We start from the raw sequence: 15,634 nt of genomic DNA, 5'->3' as shown, positions 1-15,634 counted from the left end.
AAGGTCAGACTAGATAATCACAGTAGTAATTTATGGCTTTAATATTTACAAATCTATGACTTGTTTCTCACCTTAATTTTAAGACAAGGTCAGAAAAGTTACAGACTAAATGAACTCTTTTACATTCAGTCACATAGCCATATGTTCCTATGCTTTTCATGCCAAAAAGCACAGTCATTTGCTTAAAAATCTGCTTTCAAACTGTACATACAAGCTAAATTACCCTCCTTGCTGTATGTGCTCATTCTAATTAACACCATAGAACATGGTCAACAAAAAAATCCATGTATGACCATGAAAATAGGTGTAAGATATGAAGAAAATAGTAAGACTAGGAAAACTACAACATAACTCTGACCTGGAGAATTAAATGGTTTCATGCATTATTATCTGCCCATTTGTCATTGTTAAAGTATAAATGTAAGGATTAACTATTTCTAAAAAGAAATTTGAGAGAGACCGTGGTAAATATGTAGACACTGCAGTGAGTTACCCCTATCACTTTCAAGTGTGCGTACACTCTTACATAAGTCTCATGAGCTTTTATTCATGTTAAATTACGTATTTTAGGCAGCCAGGTAGAAACTCACAGAAGAAAAATCCACTGAGAAGTTTTGAATCCCAGGTTGCTATTTTGGAAGCTGTTGGAGTCTGGGTGACCATCCTTGGACACCACTATTATGGATTTTCTCTGTTCTTACACTCTTTTGATATTGGCAATATTGGTTTCCATTTGAGAAAAAGGGTACTAAGCTAGCTGGACCTTTGGTTAGACTCTAAACATTCTTCTGGATATTTTCAAGAAAGTATTTTGAAATTTCTCAAAATTGATTTTGTTCTTTAAAGAAAATATTATTTAAAATTTAGATTGCCTTTAAGATTGAAGGAAAGTTATGTAGTGCAATTGGCTTCATAATACAGAATACACTTCACCTATGAGTTTATGTCAAAGGTCCCAGTTTGTGTCTGAACTCAGTTAAATTTCCAGGCTCCAGAAGTGAAGCTACGTGCTTATTAGTGAATCAATTTTTAGGAGTCTAACTAGAAAGATAGCTATGAATCAAAAGGAGTTCTGAGGAAAACAATGAAAAAGATAAAACCAGAAAGAGCAGTTTGCAAAAGAGGATTAAAAGGAGATTGACACATTTATGACAGCGACAGGATAACTCAGAGAAAAGGGTGGACCAGCTTTTGGCTTACGAAGGGACTATCACAGTACCAGACAACATAAAAAAACATTTTCTAGACTAATTAAGGCAGAGGGAACTATAAAAATACATAAAATATATTTCATTGTAAGATATTCTTGACTATAAAAGACTGTCCCAAGAGAAGATGCAACATTTTCAAGCATGTCAGCCAACACAGTGAGTATATAAAACAGGATGCCTGTCACTAGCACTCAGACATTGATTTCGTAGGTCTGTCCATTAATAAACTCTTGCAAAGACATTAATTTGCTTATTGACTAGTATCTCTTTAATAAAAATAATAATATTTGCCTGCCTAGTGAAATATCTTGGCTCTTTAGTCCTTTAAAATACACTTTAGTCCCATTAACTCTCTGAAGTAATGAGGAGCAGTAAAACCTAATTTATTCCAAAAAGCAAAGACAGAAATAGATACACATGTTTTCTTTGTGTGATAACATAAGAAGGATCTAAGATAAACACAGTATTTCACATGTTGCATGTGTACAGATACACCAACATGAAACTTGCACTGCCTCAAGCATCTGAATAGAAGTAGCTTTCCCTCCTACCCCACTGCAGTTATTGAAGAAGTTCAATTTTACTGTTTCATACTTCTTGCTTTTAATTCACCTGCTACAAACATGACAGCTGAAAAGGTGAATGGAGAAGACTCGTTAGCTGTCAGAAACTGTAATCCCATGGTTTAGTGCAGACTCCAAATTGGTGACACACTGGCATGGCAATAAATACAGAGGTAGAGTAATTTAACTCTATAGCCTAAGCAGTCTTATAGTAAAATCTCACAGAATTTAGTCAAATAAGAAAGCAAATTTGAAACTAGAACTGCTACATAAGTCTGTTAGGTTTTGCAGTTAAAGCAACAGAGAGGTCACCTGGTTTTTCAGAGAAGAGTCCATAAAAAAAGAAAAAACTAAGTCACATCAACTCATCTTAACATGTTGAAACAAAGTACTATTTATATCCAGTTAATTGGTACAAATGTCACTCCTGAAAAGCTCCCATCATCACCCAATTTGCTTACATCCAGCAGACCCTTTGTAGCAGCCTACCTCTGCCCTTGAGGGTCAGCAAAGCAGCAGCTGGGTTTGTAAACTATGTCCCAATATTGTAATAATGCAAACACAGGAAATAGCTATTTGTTATAATTTTACTACTTTGACTTTTAATTTTTTTCTGATTTGTAAAAACCACACAAGCAACATTATTAAAAGAGCACTTAAAGTTTAATAATTGTCCCTTAAAAAAAAAAATCTAATTACAGTAGCTTTTCAGCAAGTTTTGAGCAAGCTGTAATTATTCCTTTCCTCTTCTGACTAATATTGAAAAGCAATTAAAAGAAAAAGACCAAAGATCAGTTAAAGGAAAAGATACCTGGCAGAAACAATAGCTACAAATCCAGATTTTTACAGGATCATGGGGGTTAGTTTTGCATAAACATTTAGGGCCAGTTCCAAATATGGCATTTGAACCCATGTCCCAGGAGGTATGACTGCTACACTAGTGAGCCCTACCACTCAGGGAGACTTAACACAGGGTTTTGCCAATGAAACAGTGATAAAGCTTTGGGGCCCAAGATGATTCATGTGACACCAAGTATGAACAAGGGCACAATTTGTCCTTCTGTCTGAAACATGACTCTGCACCTGACTGCATGGACATGCTCTAATTCATCTCCTGGGAACTTGCATACTGAAATCAAGATTGTTGGCTTAGCTGAGGAGTCGAGCCACTCAGCATTAGTCACCGCAATGCTGAGCATCTTTAATTCTCACCCTTAATTCCCCTTCACTCTTTTAGCTATTTGTATTTGTTGCCATGAGTTCACAATTATTCTGGGCAGAGTAATCGAAAATTTCGTAGAACAAGACCTCCAGCTGCTCTAAAGTCACTGAAAGACAGATTCTTCATGTGCCAAAATGCACATGCAGAAAAAAGAAAACTTCTAATATCATTTTAAGAAATAAAAACCAGAGTTAACAGATAACAGACCAGAGTTCTGTTTCAAACAACATTTTAAGCTAAAAAAGGGAATAACAAGTGATTTCTGTAGTTGTAACTGACATGATTTAAGCTGATGAAAAAAATATCAAAGAGGAACTACATTAAGTCAAGGAAAAGAAAGTCTGTAAGCAGCATTCAGGTAATGAGGATCCTGTTCAGGTGGAGATTACTTGATTTATTGTGGAATAAAAACACAGTCCCTGTAAACATTTGGGGAAAATAATATAAAACTAAAACAAAAAAAAGAATACTAGAAGCCTGATGTTCCTAGTGTATTACAGAACTTTTGAGTGCAGTGCTCAGTTTGAAAAGGAAACCCCACTCTGAGTTGCATATACTAGAAACACATGGCAAACCTGGAGAAGTAATGAAAGTCTGACCAAGAGAAGCCAGACTCAGATAATTTGGAGTAAATGGATACCCTTGACATGTTGTAAAAGTACTTTCAATAGAGAAAAAAACCTGCTTGAGACTATAGAGCTTACATTTCAGATTATAAGGAAACCCTACATTTATCAGGAAACTAGGTAACACCAGCAATAATCAACTATTTTCTCTTCCCCTCTCCTTTTTCTGTACATTAGTTTATTAGTGACTACAGTGACAAACAGAGTCTTTTAGATGCTTTGGGTTTTGTCATCTAGTGCTCACCAACTACTGGAGCTGAAGTTCCCAGATGATCTCAGCCTGAGTCCTTGGAGAGATCCAGGCCAGGAACTAAGGGATGAAATCACAGTTTGAGATAAACTTCTAGAACTTCAAGGGTTACACTCACAAAAATTTCTTAAGAAACCAAATTGAAGTTCCATTTGCTGTGACTTACTGGATTTTGTCTCCTGGTAAAAAGTCTTAGGTAATGTTCTCCGGTAAGTGAATTGTAAAGGCACTGTCCTGGTTTTGGCTAGGACAGAGTTAATTTTTCTTCTTAGTAGATAGAATAGTGTTGTGTTTTGGATTCAGTATGGGGTTTGGTATGAGAAGAATGCTGATAGTACACTGATGTGTTCGGTTGTTTCTAAGAAATCATGGACTTTCCAGCTTCCCATGTCCTGCCTGTGTGCAGGTACAAAAAAAGCTAGGAGGAAGCACGGCCAGAGCACTGGACTTAAACTGGCCAATAGAATATTCCATATTATGTAATGTCATGCTCAGTATATAGAGGAGGGTCAGCCAGGAAGGGAGGAGCTTTCTCTCACTTCCAGGGTTGTGGTGTTGGGATCTTGGTTTCTCCAAGATCGCTAGCTGGGAACAGGCTGGACATCGGTCAATGGGTGGTGAGCAATCACATTATCCATTACCCATTTGTACTTTCTATTATTTTATTTTATTTCAGTTAAACTGTCTTTATATTAATCTACAAGTCTCCTTACCTTTACTCCTCCAATTCTCTTCCCCATTCCCTGGGTGGGGGAGGGTGAGTGACCAGCTGCGTGGTCTTTGGCTACCAGCTGAGTTAAAACCACAACAGGGACCTGAGTCAACAGCTCAATCACAGAGCAACATGTACGGAAGTGCAACTTGCCCTATGTACATTCCAGTTTTAAAACACATTAGCTTAAGCATTTTAGTTTGCACACTTCATAAATGCATCTTTTATCCTACATTAAATCATTTCCACATTCAACGGTAAATCAAGGGCATGGAGCTGTCCCATCTCTTCATAAGCATAGTCCTTTTCCCTTTAAGAAGAAAAGAGAAGTGCACATGTGTCAAAGCCACATGGCTTCTCACCTACAACCAAGTGATTTATTTCCTCAAGAAAAATAGAGCAGATAAAAAAGGATGATCTATTGCCATGTGCTCCAGCAAGCTGTTACAGCAGGGCCCCAAGTAACACTGACCTGTACTCAGTCACACCAGGTTTGTTATCTCTGCCCTCGGAGAGGAGCTACATCTCCTCAAAGAGCATGCCTCAAATACAGGAGGCAATCTGACACATAGCATAGGAAGTACACCTATTTCTGCCCATCTGCCATGCAGAGGACAGGACCAAGAGCCCCTGCTGAAATAAATCTGGCATTGCAACCCAATGAGAAAAGCTTTTGAGCAGAGATAGAGCCCGCAAGGGAGAACGGTCTGCTTGCTTTCCAGCAGCTAAGAATAATCTGGGGAAGGTTCAAGGTGAAGAATTTGAAAGTAGTCTCTGAATTAAATGGAAATAACTCTACAAGAAGAGTTAAGGGGACCAGAGGAAAGACGAAAAGGCACCTAACATTTGAACACGAGATATTTGCTTACTTCTAAGAGTGAACCTAATCCATGTGTGAGTCACCTCTGTAAATCTTCTTCCTCTACCATAAAAGATGAGGTTGCACAGAAAAAAGCATTTACACATTAGATCTTTATCCCTTGAAAAAAAGGGTATACATTGCTATCTCAATTCTTCAAGGAGACCAGACAAAAACTATTTTCTCACTTTTCTCAGCAATTCCTTCCACTACAATAATAGACAGGGGTTTTCCCCCCTTTTCTTTTACTGCATGAGAACTGATATGTGAACTGACAAGACTAAGTGGAATGAAGCTGGTGGGAGAAGTTGTGGCAATGTGATAGGCAGGTACACATCTTATCTCCAGAAAGCTCAGCACAAACATCTTGATAAAGCCTACTCACCATAGCATTGATATTCTGTCAAAATAAATAATATCTCTACCATAATAAGAAGTCAAAATCTTTTATGAATGAGACCTACGTATAAGACCCTGCACAGAGGCCCCTATGTAGTTCTTCTCTGCAGAGAGATTTATGAGCACAAGTTTGTGACTATTGATTTACTGTAGCTTTTTGATCCCAGGCTGTGATCCCGTTAGCTCTCAGGAAGGACAGTGAGGCCCTGCTGCTGACTGCGTGTGGGGCTTCCAAACAATCTCTCCCTCTACTGCAGGCGAGTGTATTGGGATGACATAATAGAAGGATGTTTATTCAGAATAGAGTCCAAGACATAAGTGGAAGATGTTGCCATGGAGTAGATGCCATATTTATATTTTTGGAAAAAACTATCTGTCCTATTTCAATTTTAGAACAGAAGTTCTGCCTCAGAAAATGTCCCTTTCAATACAAGAAATGTTTCTTGTTTATTGCTCTATCATGATGTGTTGTAGAATAAAACTGAACAGCTATTATGAATCAGGTTCATAAATCTCAGGCCATATTTGGACAGAATTACTAGACCGGCGCATTACAACAATTGGAGTGAGGAAAGCAGAAAAGAAGTCTAACTTTCACTACAAATGCCTATTTTGTGACACTCCATTTAGTTACTTGAAAAGTAAGTAAAGATCAAGCTGTTTTGAGAACTGATGCATGGTTATCTGAATAGGAACAGGGTTGTAACCCTTCCCATGCAAGCAAAATAAGTGCTGTATCACAAGGTCATTCAGAGACATCCTGCCTGAATCAGTCAGCAACAGCAGATGACAAATTCTAGCTGGAAACTCACTGAAGTCCCCTGATTGTTCCTTCAAAAAGCTTAGAGCTCTGTCTGCAAAGTGACCTAGCATTTTCCAGAATGAAAGTGGTTGTAGGAAGTTATTTGAAATCAATTCTACAATTGCATCCACTTACAAGACACTTATCCGTTTTCTGTGACAAGAATGACTTGACCTTGAGCAGCACATGTTTTATTTGTGACATTAGAACTATAGAAGTATTTCTGTTTTGCCACAGGAAGGAAGCAGGTCTGATAGATATTCATCTTTATATGCATCAGGTTCTGAGCTACCCAACAAAACAGCCAAAAGTTGACCAAGTTCAGCTCATTGAATTTTACCTACAGCATTACAGATATTCAGATAACACTGGCTCTCACACTTCATTCCACCTTCGTTCTTCCATTCATCATGTATTAGACAGAAACCAGTTGTAAGACAATATATAGCTGGTACTTTATATATAGCAACACCTTCTCACCAAATGTAAATAGGCATACTGCTCTCATTTGAGTACTTACATGAATACACACAAGCTGGAAGTCTGGCCTATAGCCTCCAAAGCAATTGAAATACATGAGGGTGCTTTGAGATGAAAGGTGGTTTCTAGAGAAAATATAACATTTTGTTATATACTAGAGCAGAGCAAGCTCTAAACTAATGATGTACATTACTTCCTGGGATTTAACAGCTCCTTAACTCAGCTTCTTTTTAATGTTTATAGGTATCCTCTTGGCCAGAGTGGGCGCTTTGAGCACTAGCAATGAAGCAGTGGTAATGAACTACAGAGAAACAAAAAGTCAGTGAGGTTGTATTTGAATCTCTTGCAGTTCCATCTACTGCAACTCTAAATCAAAAGAAATGTATTCTCTGTTCAGTGGAATTTGCCCATCATTTACCCTTTGTCTATAAGCCATTAGTAAAATACCAATTATATTCATTTTCCCCTCTTTTTGATTTTATTCTTAAGAACAGTTTGTGTTTTTTCCTCCATCTCTCAATCTAGCATCCCCCAGCATTCCATGAATTCTTTAAAAGGAGTCTCTATCCACAAGAAAATAAAACAGACGGGGGAAAAATAGATTATGAGATCGATTAGGCCAGTGAGTTTCACAGACTTCTCACTGCCTGGGCAGACCAAGATGGCAGAATTTCAGGGTTGCAACAACTTTGGGTCACCAAGATAGGTATAGAGGCCTGGAGTAGGTGAAGGTAGAAAACATGAAAAATGTTTATTGGAGACTACATGGTGACCTATGGATTTCTCTAAGTATCACTCTCAGAAAAACATACCACAGGAATCAGCTACAAATCCCCAGTCCAAGACTGGAGAATGAGGCATTTAAACATTAGCAAAAATAAGTTTTCTGCTGAGCTAGGAAAGTGCACCCCCTCCTGTGCAAGTTGCTCCTCACATCTTTCCACCAACCCTGTTAATTACTAGCTGAGAGCAGAGGCAAGACAACTTCAGTGTGGGATGTACTTCAATTACTAGAGGTTGGGCTCCTCCAAATTTCCTATTACCAAGGACTCTGCCTTTCTTGCTTTATTTCTTCCTACCTAAGTACCCTGTTCTAATTTATAGCTTTGCAGTAGCAACACTGTAGTTAAAACTGAAATGGCACTTCCTCTCTAAACCTCTATTTTATTCCTTTCATTTGAGTTCATTACTTCAGTTACCATAAAAATGTGCTTTCTGGCAATCTCTGTCCTCCTCCTCCCTCTCAGCAAAAAATATTTGTCATTCCCCAAGGACACTGGATGGCTGCTCCCGTGCTCTCTCTTTCATAGCCTGTAGATTTGTCTTCAATGACAGCTTCTGGAGGTAAAAGCCCACAAGGATACTGCTGTAGTGTTTGCCTAAGAGAGAATTTAGTTTTCAGAAAAAGTGAAGGAATGTGTATTTGCCCTATATACATGGTAGAAGGAAAGAGGAGGGGCTTTGACCTCTGCCCTGACAGCCCTTTACTTCTCAGATTCTATTTGAGGTTTCTTAGATTCCCCAAAGGACCTGTCTTCAAACTTTATAAGAGGTATGCATCAAAAGTCAGTGTGTATGACAGTTACATTAGAAGTCAAATGGCCAACAGTCTCAGGCTGTACTTAACTGTGCAGGCTCCTCAGAGAGCAATAGGGTAGCTTAAGTCACAGCACTATTACCCTAAAGAGGAAGCAAAACAAGCCCACAAGTCTAAGACTTGTAAGTTCCTCAAGTCCTTTCGTCTATTTGGTTAAAGATCATTGAAAGAGAGACACAAGGCAGAGCAAGCATTGTTTGTATAAATCCACATGGTTCATCAAGAGACTTTAAGCAATGAGCAAGGTCTCCTGAAACTTCATAAAGGATAATTGTCCCACCTGAAGTTATGGAAATGGGAATTTGTCAACTTTGAGGGGTTTTATTTTACATAAACATTCAATCTTATTTCATAGTTTCCCCAATATCATTTTAGATACCAAGCCCCCTTTTTCTTAATAACCTAAGATTTTGAAAAGGGAACCAAGGCTTACTTTGATTCAAATATCCATAGAATTCTTCTGCACATTTATATACATACATATGTGAAATACTGCAAAATCTCCTGCCCAGTGGAGAAAAATGGTTGCACTAACCTTCCCCTCCAAATAAAAAAAAAAAAACAAACAAGTTCAGAACTACATTTGTCATTACTTATTTTCAAAAGTGCCAGCTCTTCAAATATTTCTCCAAGTTGGTTTTGTTTGTTTGTTTTGATGACATGGTAGGTATCATAGCAGAAGTGGGATACAAAGCAAGAATGGGTGAAAATCTTGGAGTCAAACTCAAATGGTGAATAAGAGGTACTCAGCCCATGGTAAGCTAGGTACCCCACAAACTAGTAGGTAAATCAGCTCTTCTCTCTTTTCTGGGCTGTACTTCACATTCAGCCTGTGGAACTAAAAAGAAATTACTACTTTTCAGTGCTAGCTGCCTTTGAACAGAAAAACTGTCTCGAACTGGTTATCTCCGTTACACAGATTTTGAATTGCCCTCTGATGCATCTGTGTAATGGCAATTCTGTGTGATGGGCTATAAGATTAGACAGGCTATTGAGAAATTGGAGCAATTGTAAAGAAATAGAAATATTGTGGAGGCTTTTTGGTAGATCTTTGTTCACACATGTTTTTTCAGAGTGCAGGGGAAAAGCAACAGCATGTTCTACCAATTATTTCTGCCCATTGTTCCTCTTTCTTTTATTTTCATTTATAATAATTTAGAATGTCATTATTATTATACAGTTGGCTTCTGTTGATGAAACTAGGTCAAATAAGAGGATTTTTAAATTTGCTGACTACTGCATCAGTTCAGTGAGTACTGTGCATAATGGTCATACCATATAAAAATCAATAAATAATCACAGCATAATGGAGACGCTTATTAATGACTTAAATTATAGATGATGTTTTGTAACTCTCAACTAGTGTCTTCAGGTCACCTTTTTTCTTGTTGTTCTTGGGATTTTGAAAGGCAAAAGCAAACATGAATGCAATGATGCAAATTGCAAATTTTGCAGTCAGAGCTTCCAAGACCATCCTTTGTCCATCACAGATGATGTAGCTTCTGGCATCTCCAAATTAAAAGGAGATACTGTTTTCTTCTGGTTTAGCAGTGTTTACAAGGCAATTTTAATCAACTCTGTGTGTTGTCTTTTGGCTGTAAGAATGGAAATGGGACATTGATCTTTCCATCCTCTTCAGTAGAGGAAATCTTTCCACAGAGACTTGATTGAAACACATTTTCATCACAGAAAGGTCAGAGCATATTTTTAGGGTATTTTGTAAAAATAGCCCCCTCTTTCAAATAAATTAAAGGAAAATAATTTATTTTCACTACACTCCAAGGAAAGTTTCTGAGATGTCTAGCTTGGGTAACACACAAGTGAAGCTTCTAGTCTTATTGCTGCCTCTCCCGATATTAGCTGTGACATCACAGTGACAGTTAAGAACATTTCTGCAACTCAGAATCTTCTGCAGTTCAAAGGTGTCTGGTTTTTGTTCTGAAACTGGTTGTAACAACTGCAAGCAAGAGGCAGACTCAGAAACTCTTAAAAATCTGCAGACAAACATCCTTCAAGGAAAAAGTCAAGTTTACATTCCTTAGTGAAACTTTCACAAAACGTCCCTAATAGTAGTGAGAAACTATTACTTCTGCTACTTGAATGGCTCAGTCACAGATTTTGTTTATTCCTGATAGAAGCAGAACACAATATGACAGCGAAAGCAGAACAGAGAAAACAAAACACCTATGATTCCCTGCTAGTGGTATTTTTGCCAGGTAAAAATCAGTGTAAAACAGTCTAATTTACTAAATACAATTGATCTGCAATTTTATGATCCATTATTTTTCCACAGAAGACTTCAGTTCCAGGATAATCTCAATGCTCTCAGTCCCTTAAGTGTCTAAACTAACTAGATATTCCCTAGAGAACAAAATAATAATTTACCCATGCTGCAAGATAGTGAGAAGGGATGAGAAGTAAAGAAATAATCTGGAAAATTAAGAAAGGAAAAAAGAGGAAGAATTCTATCTGCATTCTGTAACGGAAAAGATCTGATAAATATCTATGAGAGGAACCCAAAAGGAAACCTGACACCTGGAGATTTACTGGTCCTTGTCCTTATCTTGACATGAAAGGGAAACCCACTATGGGCAAACATTAGGCATCACTAACCACCCAGCAGCACCAGGCACTTAACATGTTCAAGAAGTTCTTCAGCAACAGAGATGTCATTGTAGCTACAGGAGGGAAATTTCTCATGTATCATGTCAGTCCTGGAGTTGTGCTGCCTAGGATTTTTATTAACCAATTTCTTAACAGAGATCGTAAGACTCCCCTGGGGTATGCTGCATTTATGGACAGGTTTCCCTTGCTTCTAATTTGACTTGACCTGTTCATATTTACATGTTACTTTTATTCCCATCTCTGCACTGCAGTTCACTGTTGCTAAATTACCAAGGTAACAAGACTCTTTAATATTCACAATTTCTTTCCACCAGTTGCTATAGTCTGTTTTTCATTCCTGCCATCAGTCTCTTGGCCTTTTCACTAACACTCCTATTTCCATCTTCTCTTTCTTGTACCAAAGAATTTTTTTTATAGATATCAAACCAACAAACTGCAAGAAAAATTACATCATACACCTAGCAGAAGTCTCCAATGTTTTACAATGTTAATACAAGAACCCCAGAGCATTTTTTTTTACATAAGCTAGTCTCTAGCCAGCTCCAAAAGCAGAGGTAGCAATGTCCACATTGCTTGATCACTGAAGTAACCAGACCCCAGTAAACATGTTGCAATATCACACTGTTGGCCTCCAGTCTCCTGAAGAACAAGTTTCACAGGAAACTGCAACCAAACAAAATCCTTCCCTGCCCCAAGACAAAAACAAGCCTGCTGGAATGGCACCAGGCAAGGAGTATTTGCTCAAGACCAAACTATCACCAAAACCTCCATGCAACTTCCATGTTTGTTGGCTCACCTCTTCAGGGATTTGCTGACCAGGACTCCTGCCACCTTAATGAATTTTACACAAGAAGTTTTCAAGGATCTTTCCAGCTGGGAAAGAAGAAAGAAAACAAACCCAAACCCCCTAGACAATATAGGGAGAAATTATGCTTTGACTTCAGTAAACAAGTCATGTTTAAAATGACTGGTTCCCTCTTATGTATGCAGGACAGAAGAGCTTTGCATGCCACCCTCTGGCTCCAGGTATCCCTATCTTGCCTTTGAGTCAGAACAAAGAAGGGAAGGGACGATTTTTGGGAGAAGTAACCTCAGACACTTATAAAGCAACAATTCTGCAGGTTTGGAGAAAACTCTCAGCTTAGTACTTAGTTTTGTTAATGTAATTACAACAGAAAGCCTGGGTGATCCCCTGACAAGCCCTGCTATCAGAGCTCACAAAGGAGCTTTCCATAAAAAAAAGATGCTTCTTTCTCTGAAGCCAGGTACTCTTTTCTGATCCATTGATCAAAGACCTTGCACTCTTCATTTGAGGCCCCAAGTAAAACAACAAAATATCAAGAAAAAAATCAAGAAAATATCACAAAGAAAACAATTAAAAAAAGTATCTACAGATTTTCATTAAATAAAAAGATAAAAATAAATCATTCTGGCCTTTCTTCCTTGCCAATATCGTTTCTAATGCTAATGTGCCCCTATTTCCTGACTGACTTCTTTAAGGGGGAAAAAACAAGGAATGTACACATTCAAGTAATAGGATGCCTTTGTCAGTTAATTCAAATGTGTATTTTTATTTAACCACCAAGCCTTTTCCTTCATGCCACTGGAATGCCTGATTTTACTCAAACTGCTACTCTCTATACACACACACGCACAAACAACTGATAATTCTCCTTCCTTTTAGGAACTGTGCCTACCCACTGGCTCACAACAAACTTGGTTCCACAGCAAAAGCGGCAATGCGACAATATTATAACGTATGCCAGGTCATTATTCAAAATGTTGCAGATAATTTCCCCATCATTTCCATGTTCCTATGGAAGCATGATACAATCTTCCTTCTCCTACATAAGGCTGTAAAACAAGAAAAGATTACTGTAATCCTTTTCTTCCCATGTCACACAAACACTGTAATCTCCTTGCTATGTCAGAAATAAATTTCTATCTGTAAATATCAAGTCTAACTTATACTCAAGTTGCAGCAGCCTTCATTGTATTGGTGAATAGTTATGTAAACTACTTACATATTTAAGCACAAACACACTGATGGAAGATTGAAGTCCTAGCCTGTAATTCAATCTTTAGCTTCTTGCATTTATAAACCACTCAGAAGCACACTCCCTTTTTATGAAATTTAGTCTGATATGCCACTGTGGCATGCTTGAGTGTCTATGCTAGTCTCAACTTCAAAGGTGTCTGAACATTTGGATGCTTTCAGAGCCCCTTGTGAAGATATTTATAAGACCTGCAGATATAAAAGCAAACAGCTAAGCAAGTTATTGTAGGAGCAGGAGGCTACCCAACACCCCAGCAGCATCACAGGTCCTAACCAGGTGGAAAATATTCTGGCTGGAACCAGAGACAAGACATGGGTCTAGGACAGAGTTCCGGTCAGCAGACAGCACATGCTCTTAGATGAATTACAGCTTTGACCGTGGCCTCAGAAGGCTGAACCTTTGGCCTTTAACTTCCCTTTTTTATTGTAATTAAACAGAGGCAGCACGTCTCAGAAGCTTTTTTTATGAATTAAAATTCAGGCCTGTGGGGGTGGCTCAAATGTCCAGCTGCAACAAGAGGAGGTGATTACATGACACAGTGAGCAACAAGACCTTCGCTTACTATCTCAGAACCAAAAGCAGAGTAATACATACTTTTGGGCAACGATAAGATTGTAGTCCAAGACATGGAAAACTTTGTGAGGAACTACCTCTGTTTTGCAAAACAAAGGGGTAGTCTCCATAAACAGTCTCAGTATTGCAAAGACATTGGGTATTCTTCTCAGGTACCTTCAGCCTACAGCACACAGGGAAATATTAACCTCATTGAACCAAAGTACTAACATGAGACCAGAAAGTAATTGTTTCCCCTGTTTTCTGTTTTAATATTGTTCCAGTATTTGTCTTTTATCATTAAAAATATCTGCTTGTACAAATAGCTATCACAGTCACAAGGAAGTTGGGAATTAGGATCAGGAGGCTGTCAGAACACAAGCTTAACAGGTTTTTTTGGTTTGAGGAGATACTTGTAGCTTGAATTGGAAACATTCATGTGGGAAATCTGCATTTGCAAACTATTCACATTGTACTGAAGATTATTAGAAGATGTAAATATGCAAAGAACCTTCATCTTTCTCTAGACTTCCACTTCATCATGACTAATCTTGAAGGAATATTAATACATGTCTTAGGACTTCTCCCAATAAAAAAGACGATCAAGTTTCAACAGAACTTTTGCAGCCTAAGCGCACTTTTCACATCAGACTGAACTGGAGACAGTCAAGGGAAGAGACAGTATCAGGTCAATGGCGTACAGCTTCCAAAACGCAGCAAAGAAATAGTGTCTCAAATGAAAAACCAAGGCCTAGAAATAATCAATATAGGCTTAATGAATTTATACATTAACTCCATTTCCTGCCAATCCCTGCAGCCTCAATACTACCACTTTATTCTTTAACAGGTGTGAGAATTGTCCATATAACACCCCACTTCCACATGTTGGACTCAAGGAGGAAAAAATGTTACTTGTAAGTAACAAGGGATAACAACTGTCTTGTAAGAACTGCTGAAAGAACAGAGGACTGTCTGTACACAGCAAAGGACACGGCAGGTTAGATATTTTCATAATATATAGGATGATGAAGAGGAATAAAGCAGAGAAAACACTTCTGGATTCCAGCAAGTAGTGCTAAATCCACTGAGTAACCATCTGGCACATGGAATTCAACTTCTATTAGCAAAAAAAAGGCACAGAAAAGGGGATCACACTTTCCCTGAAATGGGGCTACTACAGAAAAGAATTACTATTACTACTACTACATTGGACAAATTTCCAGCTAGTATAAGAGTCTTAAACGCCACCTAATGTCAGTAAAATTCAGAATAAGCTGGTGATGGGTCATGATCCAACAAATTTAGTAGGTGATTTGTGATTAGCTTCAACAAGGTAAAGATTTTATCCATGGAGTGATGACGTCTAATAGGACTACACTGAAAGACATACGTATTTTCATAAGAACTGGACACATTAATATGCAGTCAGCAAAAGTACACCCCAGACACCACACTTTCAAGTTCAGACTCAACCTTTAAGATAGCTTTACCTCCAGGATTATAACTCAACTTTTTCATGCAATTCCTCCTTAGGTACGACCATACTTCATATAAAGACAAGACCTGAATGCACTCAGCTTTCTCCTTCTCCACCAAAACCCATACCCTAGATCCCAAAGGGAGATCCATCAGTGAGGCCAGATGGAAGTCACAAGGTGTTTCAGCTGAGTCTCCATGCT

Source organism: Strix uralensis, chromosome 7 (genome assembly GCF_047716275.1).
Source record: "Strix uralensis isolate ZFMK-TIS-50842 chromosome 7, bStrUra1, whole genome shotgun sequence".
Lineage (NCBI taxonomy): Eukaryota > Metazoa > Chordata > Aves > Strigiformes > Strigidae > Strix > Strix uralensis.
The sequence above is the reverse complement of the archived record's forward strand: the minus strand, read 5'-3'. Positions refer to the sequence as shown.